At 39.5% G+C, this 14,255-nt stretch overlaps 1 long non-coding RNA gene across 1 annotated transcript in view; it reads right to left on the bottom strand.

Annotated features, from left to right (window-relative positions):
- Positions 1-14,255, bottom strand: part of LOC132234304 (uncharacterized) — a 330,671-nt gene that overhangs the window by 283,341 nt on the left and 33,075 nt on the right. The window contains exons 2-3 of the long non-coding RNA XR_009452883.1: positions 13,840-14,051; positions 9,425-9,617 (exon numbers count right to left, since the gene is read on the bottom strand). This is a non-coding gene — a long non-coding RNA (uncharacterized LOC132234304). The remainder of the gene's footprint in view (positions 1-9,424; positions 9,618-13,839; positions 14,052-14,255) is intronic.

Consider the following 14,255-nt stretch of genomic DNA (forward strand, 5'->3'; position numbering starts at 1 on the left):
CATTTATAGGGCAGCTATAATTTTTTTAAAAAGTAACAAGTGTTAAGGAGATGGAGAAATTGGAACTCTCATACATTGCTAGTGGGAATGAAAAAAGTGATGATTTTTTTTTAAATATATTTTTATTGATTTTTTACAGAGAGGAAGGGAGAGAGATAGAGAGTTAGAAACATCGATGAGAGAGAAACATCGCTCAGCTGCCTCCTGCACATCTCCCACTGGGGATATGCCCGCAACCAAGTTACATGCCCTTGACCGGAATCGAACCCGGGACCTTTCAGTCTGCAGGCCGACGCTCTATCCACTGAGCCAAACCGGTTTCGGCAGAGTGATGATTTTTGACAGTTCCTCAATAAGTTAGACAGAATTACCACATGACCCAACAGATTTCACTGCCATGAATAAACTCAAAAGAATAAAAAACAAGGGCTCAGCCCTGGCCACTGAGGCTCAGTTGGTTGAACATCATGCTGTGCACTGAAAGGTAGCCGGTTCAATTCCTGCTCAGGGCACATACCCAGGCTGCAGGGTCAATCTTGATTGGGTGCATACAGGAGACAACTGATCAATGTTTCCCCTTCACATTGATGTTTCTTTCTCTCCCTTTCCCTTTCTCTCTCTCTAAAATCAATAACGTATTTTTAAAAAAACACAAGGACTAAAACAGATACTTATACACGAATGTTCATAGCAGCACTATTCACAACAAAGGATGGGAAAAATGCAAATGTCCATTGACAGATGAGTGGATAAACAAAATATCGCATATACACACAATGGAATATGATTCAGCCTTATAAAGGAACAATACTGATTAACCTAAAAAACATTATGCTAAGTAAAAGAAGCCAGAACTATGAACTATTCAGAAGAGGCTAATTTATTTACACAGAAAACACAGTAGTGGTTGCTGAGGGCATTGGGGTGGGGAGAATGGAAGTGACTACTCAATATGTCCCATTTCCTTTTGGGGTGATGAAAATATCTGGAGATGGTAGTGGCGATAGTTCCATTACATTGTAAATGTCACAAATGGAACTGAATTATGCACTTTTAAATGGTTAAAATGGTGACTTTCATATTATATGAATTTTACCACAATAAAAAAATCACTTGCAACTAAAAAAAGTTAAAGATATGATGTAATTCTGAAATATTCTGCAGCAAAAATACTTTGATTAGAAAATACTTATCAATGCAAGGTTGCTTGAATTATCAAATGTCAGCCTTAAATGTTCCATTTCTAAATAAATTTACCATTGCAGTAGAATTTCAAAGAATCTTGAAAATAGAAGAGGTTTGGTGAATATTTGTCATATTGAATTGAAAAGTCAGAATGCTGCAAAGTCAAATAACATAAACCCCAAATTCATAACTTTGGTATTATAAGATGATTATAGATATCTACAGTAAAATACCTAGAAGTTTGTACTCCACAAAGTCTGAGAAAAACTAATGTTCTATTTTGAAAACCAATAAACTCTCAGCATTCCAAACAATTACTGGCCTATATCATTATTCAGAATTATGTATAAATATGAAGATTCATCAATAAAATTTATGCTGAGTGCTTATTATATGCCAGGCATGATTCTAGGCATCGATAATATGAAAGTTATTAAGGCCGGGTTCTTGTCCTGAAGGATCTTATGAATAAAATGGAAACCATGAATGTTATACATATTGTAATTTTATGTATGCCAATAATGTCACCCAGGAACAGTAGAGGGATGAATAGCCAACCAGAGTCAACAGTAAATACTGTTGTAAATACAGATAAGTAACATTGCTTTTGTCTTCCTAATGGATATTTAAAGCAAAGCACCAATAAATCAGTATCATCATGCCATCCAGACAACTGCTAAGAAACATCATGCTGGATATTTGAGTTGGTAATCACATTTTCCTAAACTCCTAAGCTCTGTTTTATTCATATTCTGTCTCCTCAGTCAATCAGAAGAATGGATAAATGTCTCATTGTAGGCTGTTATCACTAAAAAAGGAATGCTTGACACACAGAACCCTGTATCTGGTACTATGAATGACTCAGAATTTAGAGACAGCATTCCTACCTTTGTATAGTTTGTCATCTGACTGGGTAGGCACAATTCCCATCAGAATTATTAAAGAGCAATTAGAGAGTGACATAAGATCTAAACACATGAGTCAATATAGTATAAATCAAGCTTCCACGTGCTGTGAGAATATGAAGTATGACTTGCTTCCCTGGTACCCACTGCCCTTCTAATACAATGCAGGCTATGGTTTGCATGTTCTAATCTTGATCTATTTTCTTCATATCACATGCAGGAATTAGGGAGAGAGAAATCTATGACTTATAATGTTCCCAGGCACTTTAGTAGGTATTTTTATATTTTACCTCACAAAAACCAAGCTAGTTTATCATCATCATCAGTCCCATTTAATACTTGCCCAAGATGACAGAGTAACTATAAGTGATGGTTGGGGAGGAGTCACTGGAGCCAGGTTTAATTTCAAATACTGTTTTTTCCACACAATTTTTCTCCATGATACCATACTTCTTAGACCATACTCTAAAAGTAGCTAAAAATAATGGCTCTTATCCAGAAGTGCTTCTCAGAATTACCCCAAGAGCATATTCAAAATACACATACTGAGAGCCATGCCCCAGATATATCATTCCGAAACTCTAGAGCTGAGACCTGGGAATGTATATCTTAAAAATGCTCCCAAATAATTTTACACACTCATCTGGTTAAGAAACTCTGCCTTCAAGTATGCTGCTTCAGGAAAATGATTTCATAATTCAAGAACACCTCACACTGAAGAACATGAATTTCCAGGTATTCAACAAATACCTGGCCTCATTAATGATAATAGATCCACACCAAGGCACATCATTATGAAATGTCACAACACTGAGAAAATGTATTCTGAAGAGATTTTAAGTCACATATAAAAAATATGGGATAAGAACAGCTTTAGACATCTTACAACAATACTGGAAGCAAGAAGATAAAGATGCAATGACTTCAAAATCAGAAGAAAATTATCTCCAATCTAGAATTTCACACTCAGCCAAACCATTAGCCAAATATGAAGATAAGATAAAAAGCATCTTCAGCCTGGTCAGTGTGGCTCAGTGGTTGAGTGTTGATCCATAAACCAGAAGGTCAAGGTTCAATTCCTGGCCAGGGCACATGCCTGGGTTACGGGCTCAATCCCCAGTGCGGGGCATGGAGGAGGCAGCAGATTGATGATTCTCTCTCATCATTGATGTTTCTATCCCTCTCTCCCTCTCCCTTCCTCTCTCTGAAATCCATAAAAAAAAACACATTTTTTAAAGGCCTGCACATCATCCTTGAAGCATCTAACCCACTCATGCCCCAAAACTTACTGAATCCCATATGAACTGTCCCTAGAGGACATTCTATGATAGTCATAGGTACATGACACTCAGAAGAGCAATGGGTCATGAAACGGGAGCCCTTGACAGCATATGAACTTGAATAGGACTATAGTGAAATATACCCCAATCAAGAGACTTGGACTGGGTGGGCTCTATTTGACTATAGTGTTACCCAAGTAGGCACTCTTTAAAGAATTCAGTCTTGCCCTACCTGGTTTGGCTCAGTGGATAGAGCATCAGCCTGCAGAACGAAGGGTCCCAGGTTCGATTCCAGTCAAGGGCACATGCCCAGGTTGCAGGCTCGATCCCCAGCAGGGGGCATGCAGGAGGCAGTCGATCAATGATTCTCTCTCATCGCTGATGTTTCTCTCTCTCTCTCTCCCTCTCCCTTCCTCTCTGAAATCAATAAAAATATATTTTTAAAAAAGAATTCAGTCTTAATGAGCCTCTTTTTCATCTATATATTTTAAAAGTTCATGTCATGTGTGTGAAAATCTGCATTCTCCAAGTTTCCACTTCCCTGTGTGAAATACACCAAAAGGTAAATGAGTCCCCTAAAAAACAAGCTGTGAATTTGGAAGTCTGGGTTAGTCTCTGTTTTAAATGAAGGGTTAATTAACAAGAGTCCCCATTGGAACTCCATAAATTCCCAGATTAGATAGTTACTAATTCCAGACAGTGATCTAAACATCTAAAACACTACAAAAAAAGGAGTAATATTTCCCTTTGGGTAGTTGATACCTCTAAATATTTATGTGCTGTTTTCATTTTTTAAAGTGTCTTTTAAGTGAGTTAACACCATTGCATTTATAGGCAAAGGTTAAAAGTTTACTCAGGTTCTGAATCTCTGTTCAATCTTTACCCATAATTTATAGCCAGTATTTACATTGTCAACTTAAAGCTATGACCTCCTTGTTAAACTTCATCCAAATTTAATAAATAAACAGAAATCTGAGGTCAACAAGCCTATATGTATTTATTTAAGAATTTTCTCAGAGAACAGATATGATATAGTAGCCTTTTTAAAACAGGCAATGACCTGTCAATAAATCTACTGAATCAGGAATATGAGAGCTCAGACTTTTTTTAACAAGACACCTGCTTACTCTTTAATGCTTATGATAGGACTATGTGTCCATTTGACATTAGGTAAGAAAGATGGTTCCAGGTGATGGACTAGAATTGCAAGGGCTAACACAGACACTGAGTCCTGGAATGCTATGGCTTAGTGGGAAATACAGTGGGAGTATAAATATGTGTGTTATGGACACTAACTATAGGGCAGACAGGCTGATTTGTGTCTGAGGCCACTCCTAATAAATTTCTGGGTACCTTTTACAATCTCACCAAACTAGGTGTTTCAAACACAGCAGCTAAGTTATCTGAGTTGAATAAGTTATTAAGTGTTAACAAAATGAGGAGTGCTGCCATGATAACAAGTTACGGAACACAGTCAAAATGCTGGTAAGGGCTTAAAAGTATGTCCTGGGAGGACAGTGGAACACAGGTAAGTACTCAGAAGGAAGCTGAATGGAAGCCATAATGAAGAAGAGATGATATTTTCATCAGTGCCTTGGGTCTACAAAGGAATTACAGACTTTGGGGCTGTAGGGCTGGAAAGGATCTTAGAGATTACCTAACCCAAGTCTCTCTTTTTTAACAGATGAAGAAAATGAGACTCATTAAAGCTGTTAGTTGCCCTCTATCACATGAGTTTTCTTTATTTCTTGATTTGTGTTTTTTTTTTGGGGGGGGGAGAGAGAGAGATTTGGGGGGGGAGAGAGAGAGAGAGATATTTGTTGTTCCATATATTGTATTTACGCATCCATTGTTTTATTCTCGTATATGCCTTGGCTGGGGATTGAACCCACAACCTTGGTGTCTTGGGACGATGCTCTAACCACCCACAAGGCAGCCAGGGATCCATGTGAATTTTCTTTGATTCCTGTTTAGACTCTTTCTACCATACTATTTTGCATTCCTCAACTTAAGACTGGGACTTTAAACCATCCCCACATTCCATAGTCTTTCCTAATGAAGGATTTCATGGGTATAAACTCTGGCCCCTTAGGCTTCCTCCTTGCAAGTCAACCCTTTCCTTCCACTTTCCACACACCACAGAAAGCAAGTAAATACTAATGTAGCATGTTTCTCCCTAACTTCATGGAGAGAGTAAATTGGTAGCCAGGTCCACCAGTAAATCATTTGTTGCTCCAAAGATGAAGGAAAAATCATAGGAGCATCACCCTTTGGAGAATCCACTCCTTGGAGACAAGGTAAAGGGATAACATGATGGACACGCTACAAAACAAATGTGTCAAACCAGGTCTGCTGGTGGGAGAAAAAAAACCCAGTATATGGTTTGGTAAACATTTGCACTGAGTCTCGGGTGTGTGATTCACAAATATCAAGTGAGGAATTAATTTGAGAAAGTCATATGGGTAACTTCATCTCCTTTTGGGTGATTTATATATTTGTCATTCTTTCAGCAAATATTTACTGAACACCTACTCTGTGTCAAGCACTGATTTAGACACTGAAGATACAGTGGTGGAAAAACCATTGCTCTTAGTCATTCAAACAGTCACAATTCTCCTACCATTTCTGCCCCAGCCCCTCTGTTATCAGCATCTTATAGCCTTTCCGATATCTCTCTTACCTCTTTTCCCCCTTTATGTTTGCTTCCAGAGCCAACACATTAGCCTAGGCCACTGATGGCGAACCTATGACACGCGTGTCAGAGGTGACACGCGAAGTCATTTTTTGGGTTGATTTTTCTTTGTTAAATGGCATTTAAATATATAAAATAAATATCAAAAATATAAATCTTTGTTTTACTATGGTTGCAAATATCAAAAAATTTCTATATGTGACACAGCACCAGAGTTAAGTTTGGTTTTTCAAAATGCTGACACGCCGAGCTCAAAAGGTTCGCCATCACTGGCCTAGGCCTTCAGCATCTCAGGCCTAAACCAGTTTTTGAACTCCTCTCCCAATCTTCTTTCCATCTAGAATGTACAGATTATAGTTTTTAAAATCCTGACTTTTTCTGGTTAGTTCAATTCTCAAAAGCTTCATTTGGCTTCGCACATCCTATCTCAAACTCCCAAATGCCATGTCCCAGCCTCCAAGTTCTGGCTCCAACTATCCTGTCCAAGCTTAATCATTAGGAATCCTATTCAAAAGCAATTTTAAGCTGTATTAATATTTTTGACCAAATTTCCTTTAAGTTTACACACAAAAAAAGATTTGTGAGACGAGCAATTCTTTCATTTAGGTGAGTTAAGTTCCTGGAAAAGTTATTTTTAAATCAACATAGACATTAATTTTCTCATAGAAACAATATTATAAATATTTTCACTCTTGACTAGGAAGCTAATGCCCAACATTTTTACTATAGGTCGTTAGTAGAATTTTCTCTTCTGTAGAAATAGCTGTACTTCTAACCAAGCATCTATCGGGCACCCCTTTATGGAACCCACAATCACCATCAATTAACTATAAGTTAACCTCTCTGTGCAGGATAAAATATAAAGATATTTAGTGTGTATGTAAGCAACCTAGGTAATACAATCTTAAGAATGCATTTCATATGATAGGCTGTCAAAGCTTATACAATTTTCTTTGCTTATTTGATAACTTCCACTTTATATTCACTGCAGTGAAGCCAAAGGTGAGAGACACCTTCACCCAGGACACGGAATTTAGGAGCATTATTTTGGGTCAATCCTGACCACATCTTCAAGAAAGAGAGACCTCGAGATACTTGCAACCTCTATAGTGATCTCTCTCAAGAAAATTTTTATTATGGGAAGCTTAAAAGCTTCAGCATTAGAGACTGAATTAAAGGTTTTTGTGTGTTTGAAAACTTTCTTGAGCAGCATTATCACGAACACAATCATGCTAAAATAATTAAATAAGCCCATCCAGCATGGCTCAGTAGTTGAGCATCGACTTATGGACCAGGAGGTCAACAGTTTGATTCCTGATCAAGGCACAGGCCTGGGTTGCAGACTTGGTCCCCAGTGGAGGGGTGCAGAAGGCAGTCAATCAATGATTCTCTCTCATCATTGTTTCTATCTCTCTTTTTCCCCTCCTCTCTGAAATCAATAAAAAATACTTTTTAAAATAATAAAATAAAATAACTAAATAAACGTTCCTCTTCTAATCTCTGAGCACTTCTTACTTCATAGTGTTAAAAAGAACCAAGCCCTAACTGGTTTGGCTCAGTGGATAGAGCGTTGGCCTGTGGACTCAAGGGTCCCAGGTTCGATTCTGGTCAGGGGCATGTACCTTGGTTGCGGGCACATCCCCAGTAAGGGGTGTGCAGGAGGCAGCTGATCGATGTTTCTCTCTCATCGATGTTTCTAATTCTCTATCCTTCTCCCTTCCACTCTGTAAAAAATGAATATATTTAAAAAAAAAAAAAGAACCAAAGTGTGGTTGGCAAAGCTAAGTTCAAGAACTCAGTACTAAGTTTGATTTGTACTGAATGAAGCAAGTCACTCTACTTTAGTCACAACTAGGGTGTTGGCTTACAGTTATGGAAGGCAGCCAGTTTTCAATATGTAATCAGTCATTTAGATGGATTTGTTGTAGATAGATTATGTCCTCAGGTTAGTGGCTAATTTTTTGACAAATAAATGAAACTGTTAATGACAAATGTTTTTGCTCCAGTGTGTATCAAAAGCCTTTAAAGTATGTGTGTTTGTGGATCAGTAAATAGACTCATGCCTCAAGAGTGATGATGTAGTTCTATCTGCAGACATGGAAGATGTTTGTTATTGATAAGGGAATAACAATGTTATTATAGCAAGTTACAAAAATGCTATGTGCCCATTAATTTTAGTTAGTTAGCTTTAGTTTATACTAACAGAGTCCCTCAATGTAGTTTTGAAAGGGAAGAGAGTGGTTTAGTAGAAGAATCGATAGAGCAATAAAGGAAACAGGTATCTCAGAAGAACCATGGCACAATAGAGATAGCCCTCAAAGGAATAGGAGCCATCAAACACAGAGACAATTTGGATACTAAGTACTCTCTTCCCTTCTCTCTTGCGATCACTCTCACTCTCGACCTAGTTCTGTTTTCTCACTCTTGACTGGCTCCCTCACCCTATTCTGTGTGAATCTGAATCTCTGCTTCCTCACATAAGACATGGTTTCTGCTTCTTCACAGCCTTTATGTCCCACTAAAATTATTCTGGTTGGTCATAGCTGGCATCCACTCTGATTGGCAGATGAATATGCCATATCATTTAATAAATATTTTAATATCAATTGTGTATAAACACATGCACATACACATGCACATACATAAGTATTATGTATTTATGGAGGAGGGCAGAGATGTGGAAGGAAACAAAGACAAAATCATCAGAGGGAAGGAGAACCAAACCAGAGCCAGTGGAGGAAGCTGTAACTGTCACCGCACACACAAATATACAGTTTATGTATACACTAGCAATGCACCACCGAGGAATTTCCTTCAGCCCAGTGCCAGAAATAACTTTCTCATCTTAGTCTATACATAGAATATGGTTAGTAAAAGGAAGGAAGTATTTGAAGAAATTTGTTCTCTCCATCTCCAGAGAATGTGTGCTTCCCTGGAGAAAGGTGAGAAAATAGCTCATTAATATATCTTTCTACAATATATCAAAGCAGTCAGGTACTCAGACCCTCTTAGTTAAATACATGAGAGCTAGGAAACATAAAGCTCTCATAGCAGCATCAACTTTAAGAATCAAGTGATTTCCCATAAGAAACCTGAAGGAGTGTACCTTTCGTATTCACCTCAATGTCCTAGCACACTGTAAACAGTCAACATTAGTAAATATTCTATTAAAGCATTAAGTATTTTAATTAAATATCTCTTATAGCTGATATATATATATGTCCCTGTATCCATCATGAATCTCCTTAAAGGAAATACTCCCACCCATTTCAAGCCATGCGGTTTAAATGGCTGATTCCCATGCTTAAATCTAGTGTGAGCTTTAACTAGACTAAGTTAATCAGCAGACTCCATCCTCTTACCCAAAGTGATTGATTTCAGGATGGGCACATGACCCAATTCAGCCAATGATAACCAGACCTGGGGCTTTTGTTCATATGCTGAGGACGAGTGGTCTCCTTCTCCCCAACAGACTTGAAGTCCTGGCAGTGTGAAGTCTTGAGAGGCTGCAGCCTTCTGTCAGCCATGAGGGGAGGTTCTGTCTAAGAATGAAACCTGCATGTGGAAGAGAGAGAAGTGAGGTGAGACCTGGAGGCCCTGGAGATGTTTCTGAAGTACCTGTGTCAAGCAACAGGTAAGCCAGTCTCCCCACTGCACTTCTCAGTTTTAAAGGCAGTAAATCCCCTTTTCATAGTAAATCTATTTGGATTGAGCTTTCTTCACTTTCAACCAAGGAAACTTAACTGATACACTGTTTATAACATATAAATGCTGATTTGTTTCTGTGATTTCTTCCAGGAATAAATATAGAACAGATCAGGTCAGAAATAAAACTTGCCAATAAAGTATTCTGTAAGGGGGCCTTCTTACCTGGTTTTGAACACTCTGGACCCCTAAATCTTAAATTTAATTAATTAAACTGAATCTTTACAATATTGATGTTTATTTATAAAAAAGACCTTACATAATTTCAGAACAGACTGTTGAGAATGATACCCTACCTTATGGAATGAGAACTATAAACAAAAAAAAATGAGAACTATAAAAAATTAACTAAATTTGGCTACTAAAACAGTCTCTATTTTTGTCCAGATGTCTGTTTCCTTTCATTGCTCAAGCCAATCCTCTGTCTTTTTCAGGTTAGGTATGAGGTAGCACATCACTTCTGGGTATTGGGGCCCTGGTTCATACCCACCGCAGTTATTTGCAGCTCTATCTACACTGTCTCCAAATTCATTTTAAAATTCCAAGTCCATATTAATAAAATGCCTAAAGAGGTCTCACCAGGCCTTCCTAGTACTTTGGACCATTTTTAGCTCCATGGTTCTTCCCAATTTAAAAACAAAATGAATTTCACACACAGAATTGAAATGTCAAATTTTACTACCATCTGGATTTAAAGACTGCAAGAAAAACTAGGTTTGGGTTGCTTTATTTTCGTAGCCAAAGTGAATGTATTATAGTACATTTGTTTTCAGACCATTTACCTCTCTATCCTGCATTTCACTCTGGGATAATAAGGTATGCAAATGAAAAGGAGGAGACCACCCAGAAAAATTCTAAGAGGGAGTGTGTAAAATTCAGTAGCTGCATTTAATATAATGGGAGAAAAATCTTCCAACTCCTCTTCATCATGATGATGAAGATAAAACGATCTGCTCACTGCACTGAATTTAGAGCCGTGAATATGAGTTAACAACTTGGCTCTGCTCCTCTGGGGGTTTACAATCTGATATATGTACAGACATAAAGGATATACAGGCAACTTCACAAAGGCTTTATGGTCCATCCATTTAAAGCACCAGGCAGCTCCATAGCCTGCGGGGGAGCAGAAGGAATGACAACAGCTGAGACATCAGGTGGGACAGATCTGACAATGGAGGAGAAGTGACAGTGAGGGAGGTGAGTTTAAGGTCCTCCTGGCATGGGTACCAAAGATATCACTTCTTGGAAGAGCCCAGGACTGTGACACATGCAAAAGGTAGCTGAGCAATCCCTTACAGTGGAAGAAACCCTACAGCGTGCATCATGTGATTCTCTGGAGAACCCGTGAGAGGCTGGTCAAGGACTATCCACCAAATGTTAGAGATGCAGAAACCAAGACCTACTCTATCTACAGGTCCTGAGGCAGACGGGAGGTGAAAGAAAAGACATCTTCCACTTGAGAGGAACAGCCAGGTTTCAGTGAGAGGAAGAAGGGGAAGCAAATATTCAGAGAAGAGTGTGAGACACAGAAGAGTTTGCTGATGGCAAACCAGGAATTCCAGAGTGCAGTGGAGGAATATGAAATTATAGGAAATCAAAGTAAACTGAGTCATATTAGGGGAGGTAGAAGGCAGTGTTGAGATAAGCAACATATGATGATGGTCTGTGAGGTTTGGGCTTCTAGTGCTGACTGAGGTAACTGGGATGGGGGCGGGGGTGTTAAGTGTAGTCCTAGAAAGCTGGAAGAGTGCGAGTAAGCAGTGTCATCCAGAGTATTTAGCTGGGATGTGTGAGGGTTTCTTAGAAAACAGCTCATCAGTGAGCAGTGCTGGCTAGGGGAGGAGCTGTCTCACAGGGAGCACGCGGGTCTCCCCCTTCACTGCAGTATTGTCACAGCCTGAGCACCTGTGGGGCTGTTGGCTGCTCCCAAAGGTAACAGGTGTAGGTAGACCAAAGGGCCATCGTCTTAGGGCAGGTATTTTTTTTAATATTTTATTTATTTCAGAGAGGAAGGAAGAGGGAGAGAGAGATAGAAACATCAATGATGAGAGAGAATCATTGATCGGCTGCCTCCTGCACGCCCCCCACTGGGGATTGAGCCCACAACCTAGGCATGTGCCCTTGACTGGAATCGAACCTGGGACCCTTCAGTCCGCAGTCCAATGCTCTATCCACTGAGCCAAACCAGCCAGGGCATAGGGCAGATATTTTTGTGGCAACAGGAAAATGAGGTCAGGTGAGGAGTTGGAGCGACTATAGACTCAATTTTTCTGGGGAGATAAAGGAGATTTTAATTGTTTTCTTGTCACCTGGCATTCTAGCCTTTAACCAATAAGTTTCCTTTGCTCTGTTTTTCCCCATTAACCTGAATTGTGTCTACTGGACTCCAGAAAAGTCTTCTTCTTCCTTGATCATTATTTTAATAAATAATACAAATATGTGTATGTAATTGATCTGCCATCATCCAACATTTCCAACAAACTCCAATGATATTTCAGATAACTTCTACTCCCTCATCACCCTTTGCTCTCATTTCCATGAAAACAAAACAACAGGTAGACAAAGACATGTGACAGGTAGTTAGATGATAGATAGATAGATAGATAGATAGATAGATAGATAGATAGATAGGAAGGATAGACAAACTTACAGATTGATAGATAGGTAGATGATAGATAATAAATAAATGAGGAAAGGGAAGGGGAGAGGAGAGGAATAAAAAGAGAGGAGAGGAGGGGAGGGGAGGGGAGGGGAGGGGAGGGGAGGGGAGGGGAGGGGAGGGGAGGGGAGGGGAGGGGAGGGGAGGGGAGGGGAGGGGAGGGAGTAGGAGAGAGGGGAAGAGAGAGTAGAAGAGGGGAGGGAAGGGGAGGGGAGATGAGATAAGTATGATCAGAGAGACCCTTTGATGGCTAAAAAATGTCTAGGTATTCTTTGGACTAATCCAGTCCTATAATCTTATAAAAAGGATAATCTTATTTAGAACCCTAATCAGCTAATTTCCTAATTCCCCAACTTCTACATCTAAAAAAATACAGCTCCCTGAGACATGTTCATTTGAAGTAGGAAAGGCCTAAAGGAAGAGTTAGAAGGCCAATCTGATATTCTCTTCTTAACCTGATTCAGAACTGACTTTATAATCACCAGGGTAAAAAAAAATCAGTTCAGAGATAAAGCCAGACTCTAGTCCAAAGACCTACTATAAATAGAACCTGAACCCTGCTCTTGCCAGGAAAATTGGAGGCTTAAATCAGGGTTAATCTCTCCATAATGGTGAGGAACTGGCATTGTCTCTCAAGAAGGATAAGCCAGTGGATTGTTGCAGTTCAAGAAGGGAGTCAGGAGCAGTTTCAAGGGCCATAGCCGACAGAGTGCTCACTTAAAGTCCCTATAGTGAGTTTATTCCCTCAGTGGTCCACTAGACTTCCCCTATTCTCCCTTTAAATAAGCACCATGGTTGCCCTAGCTGGTTTAGCTCAGTGGACAGAGCATCAGCCTGCAGACTGAAGGGTCCCGTGTTGGATTCCAGTCAAGGGCACAGGCCCGGGTTGCAGGCTCCATCCCCAGTGGAGGGCATGCAGGAGGCAGCCGACCAATGACTCACTATCATCATTGATGTTTCTATCTCTCTCTCCCTCTCCCTTCCTCTCTGAAATCAATAAAAATATATTTAAAAATAAATAAGCACCATGATCTTGTTCTTGGTTATAGAAACTATAAGACATTCCAGAGACTCAGATGAGAAGTACACATAGCCTAGACCAGTGGTTGGCACACTCATTAGTCAACAGAGCCAAATATCAATAGTACGACGACTGAAATTTCTTTTGAGAGCCAAATTTTTTTAAACTTAAACTATATAGGTAGGTACATTGTTATTAGCTTAGTTAGGGTACCCCTAAGGCTCAGGAAGAGCCACACTCAAGGGGCCAAAGAGCCGCATGTGGCTTGCGAGCCGCAGTTTGCCGACCACGAGCCTAGACCACACATTCTCAACCTCTGACATACATATGAATTCCTCAATGAGGAGCTCCTAGAACCCAACCCTCAGAGTCGATAATTTCAAATACCTTACCTCATTTCATCCTCATGTGTAACCTCTGGGGAAGATGCTGTTTTCATTCCCATTTTACAACTGAAGAAACTGAAACTGAAGGAGGTTAAGTAGCTTTGCCAAGTCACTCCTTCAATGCACGGGAAAGCTGGTCTTACACACAGGGCATCCGATGCCAGATCTAGTGTTGTATTGACTCTGTGGACACCACCCTGTCCACTTATAGGAGGCTTCTGCAATTCAGAAAGAAAGGATTTATTTTAAAAGTTGGCTTATTTGGGGGAACTTCTGCACGGTTTAAAGATGGTATGGCAGTTATTCAAGCAAATGGGAACTTGTTTTTAAAAATTCTATAACATTTCAAAGAAAGTAAAATTACTCCCCCAAAAAAGTGTGAGAATTATTCCTCCAGGGCACATAACTATTTATATAGCTAC

Source organism: Myotis daubentonii, chromosome 5 (assembly GCF_963259705.1).
Source record: "Myotis daubentonii chromosome 5, mMyoDau2.1, whole genome shotgun sequence".
NCBI classification, from domain to species: Eukaryota; Metazoa; Chordata; class Mammalia; order Chiroptera; family Vespertilionidae; genus Myotis; species Myotis daubentonii.